Here is an 18,362-nt window from a genome sequence, read left to right as displayed (position 1 = left end):
GTAAAAAGTAAAAATGTTGCCCTGTCCACACTACATTCATGTAAAACTTAAATTTTAAAAGAACATGAAGAAAAAGAGATCATTTGTTCAAGAGCTATGGAAAAAATGAAACTGACCAAAAAGGTGCAAAATCAGTTATCAAGAAAATGGTTTCTTGGAGGGATAGGGCCAATTTTATACATTTGGCTCCACAATTAACAGGAAGCTAACAAGACAAACAAATAGCCACAGCATGTCATTCATCTTTTTAAATAGTCTCATCTTTATATCTACATAGAATAAAAAATTAGCTAGAATTCGCGCCAAGAATTTTCAATTCTATTAATGACACGGAGGCGAGGATTATGCTTTCTCTTTCTATTTATTGCCACTCACAGCACCCAATGGAAAACGTTTTATTATGTAAATAAACTACATTTCCCATGATGCATATATTGCACATCACTTCCTGAATTACCCTATAAGAGCCACCATAACCGGAAATCCTCCTCTTTCTTTGTTCCAACAGCAAAAGTCCAAAAACAATAACTTTAGTCCAAATAACATCCTCCAACGTGAAAGAACTGAACCAACAGGAAAGTGACATCTTCTTTACCAGAAGTGCTCTTATTCCATCTTCTTCTCAGAACCTGGATGTAATGAAACACAGGAAAAAAACGTAACTTCTACTTAGACAGAATATAAATACATATGGGTGGGTAAACATTACATTTTCTGTAATATAATCGGGTGGGATAATCCTCGCCTCCGTGTCCTTAATAGAATTGAAAATTCTTGGCGCGAATGCTAGCTAATTTTTTATTCTATTACAGGACTGGAGGCTTCATTTATGCTAGTTTAACACTTATCAAATAGAACTGAAGCTATATCACCCACCGGTTTATAGTAAAACTGTTTAAAAGTCGATTCAGAAGACCAGTCAGCAGAACGCATGATATATTGAACAGTAGAACCCAACATAAATGTTTTGGAGGCCATAGCTCCACGCACAGAATGCGCTCGATACACTTGGGTATCAATACCTGCTTCTTGCATGACAGATTGTAACCATCTGGCTATAGTAGCCGCATACACTGGCTTATAAGGTTTCTGCAATGCAATTAACAATTGGACCACACCAAAAGGTTGTATAGGTCTAGTACCCTCTTCATAAGCCTTTAGACGTTGAACTACACAGAGCTTTGCATTACCAGGAAAAGCATGATACTCAACACTTCTTGACAAAGTTTCAGTTCTGGCTGTAATGTTAAAGGAAACTCCTTCCGGAGTAAATACTCTACCTGTAAGATCCAGAGCTTTCACGTCAGGGTGCCGCCGACAGGCAGATAGGCATAGTTGTTTCCATGTCAACATGTCATTATGTGGCCAGTAGTCAAATAAGGAAAGAACTTGAGAAACATCCCACAGCGAGGAATACTTTGGTTAAGGTGGATTCGCTACCTTAATACCTTTTAATAATTTGCAAATTACCGATGCATACCTACTGGCTTGCCGTCTACCTGGGAATGGCCTGCTGAAATGGCGGGGCTAAAATTGTTAACTGAACGGTATGCCAGACCCTCTGATGCTTTTTCAGACAGAAAATTTACACCATGGGATAACTCAGCCCCCACGGGATCCATGTGTTGTTCCACACACCGACAAACCCAGCCCTTCCAGGCTGAAGAATATTGTTTTCTGGTAGAAAGGGCCCAGGCTTGGTTGGTGAAAGACGCAGCTGCGTCCGAAAGTCCCGGCATTTGCCATCTTTGCCTGAAAGTCTCCAGGCCATCAGAGACAACTGACCCGCTAGCATCATCGGTTGCAATTCTCTGTGAGGGCCCTGGAGCATCGTCGAGAATGATGGAATCATCCAGGGGGAGTCGCATTTCTTCTACAATAATATTGGGAACCAAGGCTGTGACTTCCACATGGGGGTTACCAAAATCACTTCCGCCAGGTGGTGAGACACTTGGGTGGTCACCCTGAAAATCAATATGAACGGGGGAAAGGCATAATTCAGGCCCTTGGACCAGTCTTGCGAAAACGCATCCGTCGCCAGGGCTAACGGATCCGGTCTCCAGCTAAAGAACGTCTTCAACTGTCGATTCAGTCTGGACACAAAAAGGTTGATTTCGCAACTGCACCGTATCTCTTGCAACCATTGGACCATCGCTGTAATCCTTGAGGTGCCGGAAATTCCAATCCGCTACTATGTTTGACTGCCCAGGGATATATTTGGTAATCACCGATATATGGTGATTTAGGCAGTAATGCCAAAAGTCCTTCGCCTTTTTCTGCAAGCAGAGAGGACCTCGTGCCTCCCAATTTGTTGATGTACCTCACCGCCAAGATGTTGTCCATCCGAAGCAGGATGCAACATGAGAGTCGTCTGGGTGACGGTGTCCGGATCACGAACGATCCCGCTAAGAGTTCCAGGCAGTTGATGTGAAGATTGAGTTTACGCAGTTGCCTGTGGAGATATCTCCGCAACACGTGCCCCAGGCCCAGCGGCTGGTGTCGGATTCTATAACTACCTCTGGCTGAGAGCTGAAAATGGCCCTGCCGTTCCACGCCTCCATGTGGCATACCCACCACTGTATCTCTTCCCTTGCTTCCTGAGAGAGGGGAACGACGTTCGTGTAAGAAAGACCCTTCTGAAGGTGTTGTATCTTTAACCTTTGAAGAGCCCGATAATGTAGAGGGCCCGGAAAGATTGCTTGTATGGATGCTGCCAGAAGACCCACGATCCTAGCAAGTACTCTGAGTGAGACTGTCCGTTTGGATAACAGCACAGTGACGTCTTTCCTGATGGTCTTCAGTTTTGAGAGGGGAAGACTCAATTGTGTCGACCGAGAATCTATCACGAATCCTAGAAAGTCCATAGTTTACGAGGGAGCAAGAGCTGATTTGGCTCCGTTGATCACGAACCCTAGGTTTTGCAAAGTAGCTATGGTCAGTTGTAAATGCTGAACAGCTAGTGTTGAGATTGCGCCATGATGAGTATGTCTTCTAGATAAACTATCATGTGAATACCCTGTTCCCGTAGGTGAGCTATCACCGGTTTCATCACCTTTGGGAAGCACAATGGTCTTGAGGAGAGCCCGAAAGGAAGGACCAAGTACTCGAACCACCGGTTCCACCATTAAAATTGGAGGAAACGGTTGTGAGGAAGAAAGATAGGTATTGACAGATGGGCGTCCTTCAGGTCCAGCCGGACCATCCAGTTTCCTTCTTTGAGAAGATCTGCCAAAAGATGGATGCGCTCCATCTTGAAGTGCTTGTAAGTCATAAACTGATTGAACTCCTTCAAATTCAAAACTAACCTATGACCTCCGCCCTTCTTCTGCACTAAGAAAATATTGCTGCAAAAGCCGCGAGGGCCCTCGTTGCAATACGCTATTGCGTGTTTCTGCAGCAATTCTTCTATTTTGGAATCGATAAAATCGCATTCTAGTTGGGAAAAAGAAAGCTGTCTGTGTCTTTTGTCCTGATAGGGAGTCTGATAGAAATCTAAGTGGAACCCTTGAATTGTCTGCAAAATCCACGCATCGTGAGAATTTCGAAACCAGTTGTGATAGAAAAACTGAGTGCGACTCCCCCATAGGTATTAGAAAACTGTCTGTGGCACTTACCTGCAGAGTCTGGGGCTTGGAAGCCTCCCCGGTGGCCACCTCTGTGGAAACGCCTCTGGTTGAAGCGTTGTCTGGTGGGGTAGAAGGTTCCTCTGCAAGTGGAATCCCACTCTCCGCGGCCCCTTCCGTAGTCTCCTCGTTGAGGACCTTGGGAGAACTGACGGCCTGGAAAGCGTCCTCTGCCTCGCCCGGCCCATCGAAAAAGGCCAGCCTGAAAGACATGTTTGATGCCAGACTGGGCCTTATCCAGTTTGGTGAATGTGCCCACGTACGTGGCGACAGCCTTGACAAAGCATTCTCCGATGAGATTGCCCTTAGCCAGGGGTCCCGGTTCCGCTGCCGCCAATTCAGTGAGGTTGGTGTCCATTCGCATGAGGAGTGACTTGCGTCGTTCTGTAGATAAGGTGCAATTCGCGTTACCAAGTAGGCATATGGCCCGCTGGGTCCACCCTGCCAGTACATCCGGGTCTACCGAGCTTTGCACCCCCAGGGCCATTTCTAGAATCTTGGCGAGAGGGCCTGTTACATCCAGGAGTTTGTCCTGGCAGCCTTGTCAGGCCTGATCAATACCTTTCTTTGGGTCATTAGCAAACTTCTTGAGGAAGGTAAGTAGGCTTGCGTCTATGTCTGGGTCTCCGCAACCTTGTCCGGAATATCAGGCCTGGGGCATGCAGACCGTATCCTATTGCGCACCGCCTTGTCAAAACTCCGCTGGAGGGTATCATGCAAGTACGCTGCTACTTCAGGCGCAGGAGCCCAGTATGAAGACGTAGGGTGGACTATGTCTGCAGCGTTGAAGGTGAATGGAGTAGACATCGTTTGGGATAGGTCTTGCTCCACATGCTTAGTTTTCCTTGCTTTCTTTTTCGGGGGAGCCTCATCAGGGGTGTCAGTTCCTGTGGTATCATTGTCTGTGTCCGTATCAGTGTCAGGACGTTTGGTCTTACCAGAAGAAGACAAAGAAGAGAGAGGGTCAGCATGGGGCCAAGACTTGGACTGTTGTCCACCTGTGGAGTCCTGAGCTGGTTCAACCGGGTTAGTAAAGCTGTGACGTTAGGCAAACTGCTCTAGTTGTTTAGTTATCGGCTTCAACGCGGCAGCCAGCGCTTGCTGCACAGTCCCAAAGACTGCCTTCCCACGGCCTTATTCATGGACTCCTGGACAGTAGCATCCAGCGCCTCCACAATATTATCTTCCAAGGAAGGGGTAGTAACTTCCTCTTCATACAGGTTATCATGTTCATAGCTGACCCAGTCCTCCATGGCAGAGCAGAACTATAAATGTAATGGGCCGAAGAGGAGTAAGGGGGGAGTCAAACCACAGCACACACACCCAAGTACCTAGCTCCTCAGCAAAAGCTGTATAAATATTCTTGCAGCCCACAGGGCGTAAGGGAGAGCCAAGCGTACAAAAAACTCAAAGGAGTTTGTGCACACTCCAAGACGAGATCACTATTTAAGTCACCTCAGGCGTAGACAGGTCTCTTGTCCGAAGAAACCCCAAGCAAAATGAGCTCTGGCGTGATTTCAGGGTTGAATATGTCGTGCGTAGCCCAGTCCTACCAAAAAGGAGCCCAATTGGGCTATGCACAACGATCGGTAAAAGAGGCTCTCATAGAAACGCACCTGTGATTAGGGGAAGCCTGTAGCATTTCTAATCAAGGTAATTAACTGCCGACGGCAGCACGGTGCATGTTTGCATAGTGAGGCATGACAGAAAAGCCCGATCGGGCAACCGCAAAGCACAAGTCACCGCTGCAGAGCGGGAGACTTCCACGTCGTTTTTTAGGCTGGCAGCATGATTGTGCTGCAAGTGCCCGCCCGTAGCGGGATAAAGATCTTCAGCATGAGTGAAAGGCTCACCCTCTACGACATGGGAGAATAGAGCGGCTAGCCCTTCAGGCCTCAGTCCACAGTAGATGTTATTATGTTAGGGGGTATTTATATAGCGCATGTACACCGACAGGTCTCTTGGCACTTGAGTTGAGAAGCCACCAATATATGAGTCCATACCTAACTATATGCTTGGGTGAAAAGTCATGTTTTCAGCTTTTTCCTGAAACACATCTTGAGTTAAAAAATTGGGGTCCTAGTGTGGAAAAACGTGACCCTCCTGTCTTTTTACGTCTAAAACTCGAGACCTTCAATAAATTAATTTGCGCAGATCTAAGATTGCGCTTCGGGGAGTATATATAGATCCTTGTGGATAGGTATTTGGGACCTTTGCTGTGGTTCACTTTAAAGATATTGCATCCTGTTTTAAAAATAGACTGCTGTCAGTGGCTTTATGTGGCAGTGCCTAGGTTGTTGATAGATGATTCTGGCAGCTTGGTTTTGTATCATCTGTAATCGGTAATTTTGATTAATCGGGAGACCTAGATAGATAGCATTAGCATAATCATTTCTAGACAGATCAAGGCGATAATGATTTAGGTACTAGCCTCTCTACTGTAAAGTCTTCCAATTTTCCTAAACTTCCTGAGTTGGAGAAAGCAGTAGGACATAACCGAGCTTATATGAGGTTTAATGGATAGGTACACATTGCTTTGGATGCCAAGACTTGTTATCGTACTCTTAGGAATGGGTGCGGAGCCAAGCTCCATTGGCCAGTGAGCAGGGGTCCAATAGTTAGTTTATGATTGGGAATTACAATCTCTGTTTTGTCAGAGTTATGTTTTAGCTTGTTGCTGTTCATCCAGTCTCTGGCCAACAGCATGGTATTCTGGAGGAACTCCTTGGAGTCAGATGTCTCATGAATTGTAAAAATCAACTGCATATCATCCACATAATGATAGATTTTAACCTTTTGTGTTGTAGATAATGTATCAGAGGGCGTATGTGAAGGTTGAAGAGATGGGGAGACAGGGAGGAACCCTGGGGTACCCCACAATTCATACTAACAATAGCAGAACTATGGGTCTTTTAAAAAAGATTTCATCCAATTTAAGGCTTTACCCCCTGAGACCTGCTGCAGCAATTTGATCCATTAAGATCCCATGATCAACGGTATTGAACGCTGCAAATAGATCCAACAGGATCAGTGCTTAAGTGCATCCCTTGTCAGCCTTTTCTTTTAGGCCGTCCACTACGGATAGGATGATTGGTTTGGTGGATTGAGAAGGCAGAAAGCCTACCTGGTGGGAGTCCAGGAAATCGGTTTCTTCTATGAGGAAGCAGAGATGTTTGGCTACACGTGCCTCTAGAATTTTAGCAGGAAGATGAAGCAGAGATATGGGTCTATAGTTATCTAACTTATGGGGTTTAGCACCTGTTATTTTTGGGAGCGGAATGACCACTGCTTCTTTAAAGGCTGAGGGTACAACTCCCTGTGTGAGGGATAAGTTCAGTAGGGGGAAAGTGCTCTCAGGAAGGGAGGTTAAGATGAGTTTCTGTATGTGTGGGGAGCAAACATTTTGTCCCACATTAGCTAGGTTCCTGACAGAAATGGAGTTTATGAAACATATAGTAAAGGGCAAATGGTAATATAATTACTTTTTGATTTGCCAATACACGCTAAAAATATTATGTGACTAAAACTTTGAAGTCTAAAAAAACAACAGTTAAAGAAGCTAAAATATTTCACACAATTTAAATGAAAATCATTTACTGTTCAATGTTTACAAGGTCAGTGAATGCGCTAATGTAGAACAACAAAGACTGTCTAGATGCAATTGCTCAAACAATGTAAGGACTTAGTTAAAGTATGGTGAGCTGCACTTTATTACACTAGGCCAGCAAGGTGATGTACTCCTGTTTCATAGTGGAGTAAATACACCTTATTTAGGGAGCTTAACCAGGCAGCTGGAGATCTCTGTACCTTCAGCAGAGCTCCTGCCATGGCGTCTCCACTAGAGGCATTGAAGATTTACTTTGTAAGCACCATGTACAATGCACCAGCACAGCAAAGATTTTTGTTTTTGATTAACAAACTTCCAAAGCAGGAGAATGTTGTTGGAAAATAAAAATATTAATGGCTCTGATGTGCTGGGAGGTTTCTCCCCACCATTTGGGGGTCATTAATCCTGTTTCCAGAACTGGCTGCTTTTCAGGTTCCAGAGGTGTAGACTGGTTGAAATTCTATGAACCCTTCTGCACATAAGCAAGATGTTTTTAGTGCTCCCACACAGAGGGAGCACTAGAGAGAAAGAGAGAGAGAGAGAGATGGTGCAGGAATGGAATTATATCAGTCATGGGGTGGCACAACACTACCTCAATTTTGGATGGACACGAGGTCATGGTATAGTCTGTAGGAGAGGCAGAGAACAACAGGTAAGCAGAGAATGAATACACCCAGGGTGAGTGCATACTATAGATTACTGTTTTGAGGGGCTTACTGGTTTCATAATGGATGTTGCTTCACTGAGCCTTAAACAGACCTGCAACGAAGGCCAGGACGCCACTGCAAACCTACCAGATGGATCTAGGAAGCAAGCGAGAAAGGGGACGAACAATGTAAGCACCAGATAGAAAGGAAAGGAAGATCTTACACAAGGGAAGAAAACAAGAAATGCGAAGGACAGATAATGAGTGTGAACTAGTGTGAAAGCAGTGAGCCATCACAACATGTAAGCACGTTGCGAGACAAAGGATGTATAGCATGAATAGTCTTAAATACTGCTCTGCCACCAATGACCTGGACGTGCATCCTAAGCCAGGACATGAGTTTAATGCTAACAGCCTACCAACTACTAATCTAGTGTTCAGAACGTCTTCATGTTTCCATTGGTCCATTCGACACAATCACCCACCCTCATGGCGATGCAGGGCGCGCAACGAAATTCGCTTTATTGATTTAAATATCTACTTACCTGCATTCATCCATATTCTGGTGTTTACTACCCCCTACCCTGCCCCACCCCTGCCTCTCGTCACCACCCAGCAGCACGCCCTATACAGGCCGCTACTGAGTGGAACCAAGGGTGGTGTGGCTCGTGTGAATCCCGGCACCCTTTATTATCCAGAATGCCATGCAACTTGTCCACCATATTCTAAAGCAGGCCCTAAATTACCTCTTCCTCACACTTCCTCTCTCTGCATGAGGTTGGCTGCAGTATTCAAATTCTTGGGTCGGCTAGTACCCAGGGATCACTACCATATCTGGCTCTTTCTGAAAAGTGGAGACCCAGGGAAATCCAGAAGAGGTTTGTGTAGATCTCAGCATATTTTTTTTACCCAGTATGCCACGGGAATTTGAAAACTATGCCTAAAAATACTCAATTATATATTTTTCCATGGGGCAAGGTTGCAGTGTTTGGATCCCGGGGTCGTCCAGTATGGAAGGAACCCTACCATCTCTGGGTATTCTGAAAGCTAGAAACTCCAGAGAACTCTACGTTGATGTGCTTTCAATGAATCAAATCAAATTCTTTTCCAGAAGGTCATGTAATTGTCAAATCTATATGTAAAACACCCAATTACCTTGGTTTCCATGGGAACGACCGAAGTATTCAGATTTATGGTTCGTCTTGGTTTATTCTGAGTAAGGAAAAGTAGTGGTATCCACATAAGCAGGTATCTGATTTTCAAAATTTCTTGGGTTGGCATGTTTTCCTGTGTGACACCTGGCCCTAGACCCAAATACTGCAGCTACTCACATCCTAAGAATTATTTTAACTCAAAGTAACAATATTGATGGTCCACGTGGAGTGATCCAGTTTTTCCAGTCCTTGGTGATAGCCCACCAACACATCCTTATTTGTTGTGTGGGATCACTAGGTGGCAGGTGTTTCTTTGTCTCACAAATATATACGGGAAATCTGTGATTTTATCCAGAGTTTGATACTTACAGGTTGTTCTTGGCAGGAATACATAGTGGGAGCATTGAATGCCACCCCACCATGCACTTTCCCCTATGTGTAGTTTTACAAAATATAAAGGTTGGTAGGTTTCTTACAGCGCTGGAAGACTCGGGGTACAAATACATCAGCCAGCCACCATGGTTGTGTGACAGAATATCAAGAACATCTGAATCGACATGCCAGAATATTGTGTCAAAAACATGGTCTACAAAAATATCAAGTCAAATATTGCTAAATATTTAGTCAAAAATATTGTGGAACAGAATATTATCAAAAAGCTAATTATATTGGAATATCAACATGTATAGCAGGGGTTTCCAATGGGTTCAGTAACAAGAACCACTTATGCTCAATGAAAAGCATCCCGAGCTACTAGTGTTGTTAGTGTTATAATAGTGACCACATCAGACAAGAATATATTGGTGGCCATACTATGCAAGATTACCAACAATGATCACCTCTGTGTATCAGGCAGGTATGCCAACAATATTGTAAAATAGATTTTGTAAGTTTGGAATGCCTTTACATAAGTAATACTTAGCAGCCATAGTAATAGTAATAATATTAGTAATGTTTCCTCACCACATGATTTATCTTCCAGATATCAAGTTCAAACGTATTTTGGAAATTCAACCATTTTTTCCAAACATCATCTTATGAGTTCTGAAAATACACACATTTTCTTCTCAAATACACACTTTTCAATGTTGGTATAAATATATTCAGCCAAACAAAAGCTTTTAATTTATCTGGCTGGGATGCACATAGGAGAGCAACCTAAAAAAAACTGGGTTATAAATAAACATGTAAAAAACACAAGAGCGACCCCTCTATGCCAAGAGTCAAGGTACCATACACAGTTTGAAAATTATACTACTCTTCGAAGACTAGTATTAAAAACTTTTTTCCAACTTACTTGCACCAGAGCACTCAGAAGATATATATTGCTCCACCAGTCTTGACGCTAGTCTATTTTAGGATTCACTTTGTAGGCAAACAATGAAATAATGTCAATACTTTGATTCTTTCAAATTAACCGTTACGAATGACAAATATATGTCTCATATTGTGTCTCTCTTTGATGTTTTTAATCGGATGTGAAACAACCAATTGAATAATTTGAATTGTTTCATCGTGACTTTTTATACATATGTATGTGTAATTTTTAATTATATGTGATTACTTTTTGGATTATATACGTTTGCTTTTGTTTCCCCATTCAAGGCTGATGGAGTGAAATATAGCTTCTGGTGCAAGTAAGTGGAAAAAACGTTTTTAATACTAGTCTTCCAAGAGTAGTAGAATTTTCAAACCTTATAAATAAACATAACAGAAAAAGAACTAACAACAATAAACAATATACAACAGTAGGAAGGAGGAGCTTGGCGGGCATCCGTGATGGCCGCGTGAGCACAGCGCTCTCCGGACCCCCGCCACTCCCGGCATGATATCCTGAACATATCCTGATTCTTCACGAGGATTTGTGTAGAGGACGCTGGGCTGATCTTCCTGGGATTTTTGGAATTTGATTTGGACCCGGGGCGCCGAAGATACGACGACTCGAACTTTCGGGGTCCGCCCTTGAGGTGCGCCCGGGACTGGGTGCGGCACTGTGGCCGTCTTGGAGTTGAACAACAGCGGCAGGGGGATTGGACTTGTGGGTCCCCCTCTTGAGTTTTGGTTTCGATTCTGCCTCAGACTGAGACATCTGGCAGGGGAGTCTGGCCTTGCTGGGTCCGGCGCACGAGACGGCTGTCGGGCCTTTGGCTAGCTTATTCTCTTTCCAGGCTGGTTCACTCCTAGTGGTACCCTCGCCGCTGCTTTTTGGTCCCGACGCCCTACTTTCCTGCGGCCATTTCCATCGGGTCGAGTGAGTCTCCTGGTGACGCGGTTTCTGACATGGCGGGCAGAGGGGACCGAGAGACACGAAAGACCAAGACGCCCCTGCGTGGGGGCCCGGTCCAGTCTAATGTTATGGACCGTTACACCCATTCGAAGGGGTCCCCTGGAGCCGCCCTGCCTGGCCCAAGTGCGGTTGACCACACTGTGGACGAGTCAACGGAGCCATCCTTGCAGGACGTCATGGGCGCCATTTCTGGCATGAAGGAAACAATAGGCCAACAGTATGAAGCTTTGGCCCACAAAATCGACACCGTGGCCATTGATGTGAACTTGATTCGGGCCGACCTGTCTAAAACCAATGAGAAGGTGAAGTCATTGGATCTCAAGTCATCCAGCCTCACGGCAGACGTCTCGGAGATACAGACGGAGATTGGCAATCTCCGTAGGGTGAACGATTTCATGACCCGGCGCTTGGAGGACTTTGAGAACAGGGCACGTCGCTGTAATGTGCGTGTGGTTGGCGTTCCGGAGAATCCAGACCCGCACTCTGTTGATCTCCTGGTCGAGGACCTGATCCAGAACTACCTCTCTCCGTCTGGGTTGAGTAAATTCTTCGCGGTGGAACGTGCCCATCGTGTTCCGGGAGGCCAGGGTAAGCCGGGCGCCCCGCCGAGGCCTATTGTTGCGAAACTCTTCCACTATAGGGATCGGGACGCTATCCTGCAGGCATCGCGCGTGAAGGGCCCGGTGGCCTTTGAGAATGCCACGGTGAACTTTTACCCGGACTTTTCTCAACAGGTGCAGAAACAGCGTATGGGCTTCCGTGGAGTCAATAAGCGCCTCCGGGACATGGGATTGCGCTATGCTATGCTTTTTCCGACCAGTCTGCGGGTTGAGTACAATGACCGAACCTTTTTCTTTGATCGGCCTGATTCTGTGAATGACTGGCTGGACTCTCTGCCGGACCGACCTCCTGCGACTGAGCCCGCCGACCACCCGGGTGGTGCTGAGGGTGGTGTAGAGAGCTGAACTACTCGTCTATGCCCGGGTCTTCGTGTAGAGTAACTTCTTCTGGGATTTTATGCCTAAGTACCTCTACTGTCTGTGTGTTCTCCTCGTTACTTGTCTTGATTGGGGTGGCGGGTGGGCCAGGGCCTTTCCTCCTCCGGGGTCTTTTTGTAGAATGGGGGTTCTTGGGCGACAGGCACACTGCATGTTGGGGTGGCTTTTTAGCTTCTTGCAGGGGTGCAGGGTGGGGGGTGTTTCCTTGATTGTTGGGGGGTGGGTGGATGGGAAGTTTGATGTTTGTGTTTTGTTTTATCAAGGCGATTCTATCTTGCTACTGATGTTTTTGATGTCATGCTCATTGGGGGGGGTTTCGGCGTTGCTGTGTGGGGTGGGGGGTAGCGGGTTGAGGTTTATTTCGTGGAATGTCAATGGTCTGGGGGATCGTATTAAGCGGGGTGTGGTGTTGCGATGTCTACGACGTTTGTCTCCGGATATTGCTTTTCTACAGGATACTCATTTGGTGGGCAATACATGTCGTGCAATGAATAGGTGGGGCTATCGCCTCGCCGCACATTCGGGGTTTACCACGGGTTCCAGGGGGGTGGGTATCCTTGTTCGGGCCTCCCTCCCCCTGGCTATTGATGATGTGATCCTTGATGATCGGGGGCGTTACGCCGTCCTCGTGGGACGCTATGAGGGTCGGACCCTTTCCTTGTTTGCCGTTTATGTGCCCCCCGGTCTACAGACCTCTACCTTTTCCGATTTGGGCAGGGTGTTGTTGAACCTCCCTGATAGTATTCTTTTCATAGCAGGGGACTTTAATTCTGTGTTCTCCGGTCTACGCGATCGTCACCCCCCTAGGGACACTCCTTCGGCCCAACAGTGGCTGGGTGGGTTTCTGGATACGTTTGGCTTGGTGGATTGCTGGAGGCTTATGCATCCTACTCAGCTTCAATACACTTTCCATTCTGGGGCCCATGGGAGTTTGTCTAGACTGGATTATTTCCTGATGCCTGCGGCGCAGTCGCCGGCGGTTCGCGAGATTAGACACCTCCCCAGGGGCATCTCTGATCATTCACCACTCTGGCTTTGTTTCGAGGTGGGGGTGGAGGCGGCGGGCCGGGTGGCTCCTATCAACCCATGGTACCTCACCTCCCCCGAGACCCGCGGTCTCTTGATTAAGTCTTTGGACAACTATTTTCTGGACAACGAGGGGTCCGTCTCCTCTGCGGTATCCCTGTGGGAGGCCTTTAAGACAGTGATTCGCGGGCAGGCCCTTTCCCTTATTGCTGAATCTAAAAAGGCGAGGAATCAGGAGGTGGTGGACCTTGAGAGGGAGATTGCTGAGATAGAGGCTGACCTGGAGTCGGATGTTACACCTGGTAAACTCCACGCCCTGGGTCTGAAACAATTTGCTTATAGGTCTTTGGTTACAGATGCGGCTAAACTGATGTTTCGAGAGCAACAGGGTCGTTTGTATGATGTGGGGGACAAAGCGGGTAAATTGCTGGCATGGTTGGATAAGAAGGAGAGGGCGAATCGCGTGGTGCCTGTGATTCAGACTTTGAATGGTGTGAGAGTGACCGACCCGGTTGGAATAGTTGAATGTTTTGCGGACTATTTTCGTGTGGTTTATTCCCCTGTGTCCGAACGGGATGTTGATGACTCTCGCCTTTTATTGCGTGATATTGCTCTGCCCAGTGTTTCCGATTTAGACCGAGTCTCTTTGGAGTCCCCTTTCACTACGGACGAGATAGCGACGGCTATTCGCTCACTCCGTTCGGGCAAAGCTTTGGGCCCGAATGGATTGCCAATTGAATTGTACAAGCTACGTCCTGATAAGGTGGCGCCCTATCTTCGCACCATGTTTTTGGAATCCCGGGAGCGGGGTATTCTCCCGTATGATCAGCGTCTGGCTACGATTGTTGTTATTCCCAAAGAAGGTAAACCTCGGGACCTTTGTTCGTCTTATAGGCCCATTTCCCTGTTGAATGTTGAACCCAAGGTTCTGGCTAAGCTTCTGGCTACCCGCCTTTTGACGGTCATTGGTGGCTTGGTTCATCCGGATCAATCCGGATTTATCCCGCATCGCAACACGGCTCTTAACCTACGTCGTCTCCACGGAGCGGTTACGAGGGCGGGGCTTCTGACGGAGCCGGCCATTTTGGCTTCGCTAGACGCCTCGATGGCCTTTGATACGGTAGAGTGGCCCTATCTTTGGGCAGCTCTTGAGAAATTTGGTTTCGGACCTGAGTTTATTGGTTGGGTGAAATTGTTATACGCTGAACCCTTGGCACAGGTAGTGGTAAACGTCGGGTTTCTGTCCCCTTCTGCCTTGGTAGAGGGACCCGTCAGGGATGCCCCTTGTCTCCGTTGCTTTTCGCGCTTGCCCTGGAACCGTTAGCTGCGTGGCTTCGATGGGAACCTTCACTCAAAGGGATCCGTTGGTCACCGGATTTTGAAGACCGCGTCTCGCTTTACGCGGATGACATTCTTCTGTATCTTACTTCCCCGCGTAAATCTTTAAATGTCTTATTTGACGTTCTTACTTCGTTTGGTGCTAACTCAGGTCTGGTTATTAATTGGGCTAAGTCCTGTGTGTATGTTCTCTCGGGTGTTTTGCCCCCATTACCGGACAGATTTCCTATCCAGGTTGTCCAGTCTGGCTTCAAGTATTTGGGGATCTTTATTACGCTGGACTCTTCCCTCCGGTTCGAGCGTAATCTCCTCCCCCCGCTTCTTAGACTTCGACTGGATGTGGCCCGCTGGCGTAAACTACCCCTGTCTCCTCTGGGCAGGGCTGCCCTTTTTAAAATGATATCTTTGCCACGATTCCTATACGCACTTCAAAATTCTTTTGACGACGTTCCCGCTACCTATTTCCGAGAGATCGAGAGTCTTCAAAGGCAACTGATCTGGGACGGGCGTCCCCGTATCGCCCTTGCGAAACTTACTATCCCTTGGTACGACGGGGGCATGGCGCTCCCCGATATCAAGAGATATTATTGGGCTACCCAGCTGTCTGCCATTAACCACGCAATGTATTCCCCGGGTCGAGATCCGGCCTTTGAGATGGATAGATTCCAGCTGCCGGGAGGAGATTTTAATAGAGCGCTTTACTCCAGATCGGCTGGGCGCCATCTTACGGGCCCGTTCAGGATCGCAGTCAATGTGTGGCGCGCCGCGAATGTGAGCTTGGGATGGGAGAACCGACTGACAATGGCGACTCCGCTCTATGCTTCCGAACGTTTGGGATGTCTCTGGTCTACTAAGGGCTTTGACCGCTGGGATATGATTGGGATATGTAAAGTGGGTGATGTCTGTGTGAAGGGTAGAGTGAAGTCTTTCCAGGCCCTTAAGACCGAATATGACTTGAGTGATAGAGAGTTTTTTCGATATCTGCAGGTCCGGCACGCTCTGGCCTCAGTTCTGACTCCTGATGTGACCCTACCCAAGTCCTCCCCCCTTGAGGATCGCATACTGGATGGACACCTGCCCGATAGCACTATCTCCCTGATTTATAAGAAACTGATTATTAATCGCGCTGACCTACTGGTCCGACTTAGGGAGGTTTGGGTCGGTGACGGGTTGGACTTGGATGACGAGGATTGGCAGTCGGCACTCTCTTCTCCGAAAGAGGTCGCCATCCCCGCCCGTCTTCGTTTGGTTCAACTTAAGATCCTCCACCGGGTGTATGTAACTGGTCCGCGTCTGGTAGCAATGGGTTTTTCCCCGGATGGCTTATGCAAACGTGGTTGTGGGATGAGTGCTACATTTCTGCATATTCTTTGGGAGTGCCCAGTGGTAGCAGCCTACTGGATTGATGTGCTTGCGGTGATGACTGTCGTGACTGGTATTGCCCTGCGGCCTGAGGCCCGACCATGCCTGTTGAATGTGTGGGAACCTACTGACTATTCTGTGGCCCAGACCAGATGGGCGACCTTGGGATACATGGTCGCGAAGCGGGACATTGCGCAGCTCTGGGGCGCGTCCAGACCTCCCGACGTCTCGGTGTGGGAGGATAACATGGACTGGTCCATGTTCCGAGAGAAGACCGTCTATGTGGCTAGGGGCAGACCCAGGGCGTGGACGAAGATTTGGGGTCAGTGGAACGAATATCGTGGAGACATCTGTACCCCTCCCTTGGTTGACACTCCCGATATTACCCTATCTCCCTAGGCTGGCATTCCCGAAATTTTTCATGCTGTTCTAGGATTTTCCTGTTCTCCCCGCTGTCCCCCCCCCAGCCTTGCCGAGTCCCATTGATTGTGCTTTCGTCTTCCTGATTAGTGCTTACCCCTCCGCCTTCTGGGCTGACCTTGACTAATGTGCATTCGCCTTGTTTAGAGTTCGTTGTTTTTTATGTTTAATACAGAAAATTGTAATGTCCTGTCCTATGTTTTGAGCAATACTTGGTATCTGATTTGTGCCTGGCCACGGAAGTGATCGTTTGCTTCTTATGTTGTGCCTTGCTATTAGCGGCCAGCCCGTGTGGTTGTAGGCCCATCTTTGTAATTTTTATTTGATTGCTCAATAAAAGTTTTTAACCCCAAAAAAAAAAATATATACAACAGTAGAAAAAGTGCTAGACTTCAAAGGACTATCCTAGCTAAAATTGAAGCAAAAGTAGGAAAAGTTTTCGATTTTGTAGAGTTTAGAGTTACTGCAACCTAAGTAAACACAGGGAAAGAGCTGGACTTTGCAGGAGTTCAATTTAGTATTGACACACTAAGGTAAGCAAAAGCACAGAAAGTGTTGGGCTTTAGAAGGGTTAGATTTAACATTCCCACTCCAACATAAGCAAAAGCATATGGATAGGAAGGGTTAGATATACCATTCTAATTCCAATTAATACTGGGTTTTTTTAAATAGCTAACAACATACAATTATGAAAACATATTCAAGAAGAAAAAAATATATTTGATCAATATTACAATTAAATATAATTGCAAAATACTAATAAACAGAATTTAACAAGTTAAAAATACAAAATGCATTTAAATACAATTCCCTGTCTCTATAGAGAGAAAAACACCAACCCAAAACCATTTTAAAATTAGTTTAAAATAAAACAGTACTAACAATAAAATAGCAATTAAACAAAACAAATACAATTAAAATCAATCACGAATATAAATTGTATTTAGCAAGGGTTTTTAATAGGTACACCTATCAATAAATTAACAATTAATTAAAATACAACAAATAACCCAGCATTTATAATTTAAGTGACTTCCGCTCTATTCTCCCTCAAACCCAACAAGTCACTACTACATTAGAAATGAGTAATTACAATATACATTTTAAAATAAGTTAAACATATAACAATTTTAACATTGAAACAGGAATCAAAGAAAACAAATACAATTTAAATCAGTAATACAAAGAAAATGCATTTTGTAAGGGTTATTAATAGGGACACCAAACAATAAATTGGCAATCAAGTAAATACAACAAATAGCACAATATTTATAATTTAAGTAACTTCCGCCCAATTCCCCAACAAATCCAACAAAACACTGCTAAATTAGAAATTAGTAAATAAAATAAATATTAGAAATCACAAACTACACTTAAATAATTAAAATAATTCATCAATTCAAGACTACATAATTAATGAAATATTTAATTAGCATAAAAATGTATTTAAAAGACAAAATAATAATTTATCATTTAAATAACTACCCACCCTATTTCCTTATAAGCCCAACAACCCACTACTAAATTCTAAATTTCTAGTGAAATGTGAAAAAAATATATGTAAAAAATACAAACTATAGAAAACAAATTTTAAAAAAATAATTACACTAACAACTGAAATTAATAAAGTAGCTAATATGTTACATTAATTTAAAAACAATATTTAATAAAATGATATAAACATATTATATATGTCAAATTACCATAGTGTAACACGGAAGTCGGTTAAATGCTGTGACGTCATACTAGACATGGAAGACATACTGCATATTGCCGATTTCAACATAAAAATCATATTATATCACTTCAAAATGCAATTTATCGCAAAAGCAACAATTACATTTTAACACAAAGATAAATAAATTAATAGCAGCCCAAATGGGATATATGCCCAAATATGC

Source organism: Lissotriton helveticus, chromosome 3_1 (genome assembly GCF_964261635.1).
Source record: "Lissotriton helveticus chromosome 3_1, aLisHel1.1, whole genome shotgun sequence".
Lineage (NCBI taxonomy): Eukaryota > Metazoa > Chordata > Amphibia > Caudata > Salamandridae > Lissotriton > Lissotriton helveticus.
This window is presented reverse-complemented; position numbering follows the sequence as displayed.